This window comes from Amblyomma mixtum, chromosome 4 (genome assembly GCF_055824585.1).
Source record: "Amblyomma mixtum isolate Tamu chromosome 4, ASM5582458v1, whole genome shotgun sequence".
In the NCBI taxonomy this organism is placed as follows: domain Eukaryota; kingdom Metazoa; phylum Arthropoda; class Arachnida; order Ixodida; family Ixodidae; genus Amblyomma; species Amblyomma mixtum.
Window position 1 is genome coordinate 49,506,282 of NC_143015.1, and position 395 is coordinate 49,506,676.

Below are 395 nucleotides of genomic sequence, written 5' to 3' on the forward strand. Positions count from 1 at the left end.
ATAAGTTCGGGGTCTGGCCTTTGGCATTATTTTTCTGGACATGAGCTTCCCGCGGGATAACGCGAATGTCGATCATAAAGTTAATAGCCATTTCCCAACTGATAGTCACTCAAGAGTAAAAATTATATTGCCTTTTATTACTAGTATTTATGCCGATAATAATCACAATATTAAAATGATTACAATAGGAAATAAACGCAGGTGATGACATACTTGTCAAAATCAAGGAGAAATGGGCTTGGATGGGACATATAATGCGAAGGGAAGATATATCCGCTGGTCCTTTTTGTCTAATTGGTTTTTTGTAACTTCTGACATGGGCGTTGGCCACTTTCCTTTTACTATCGGGAAAGCAATGCTACTCCCGAGAACGGTCTTTCGTGTAGCGGCGGCCA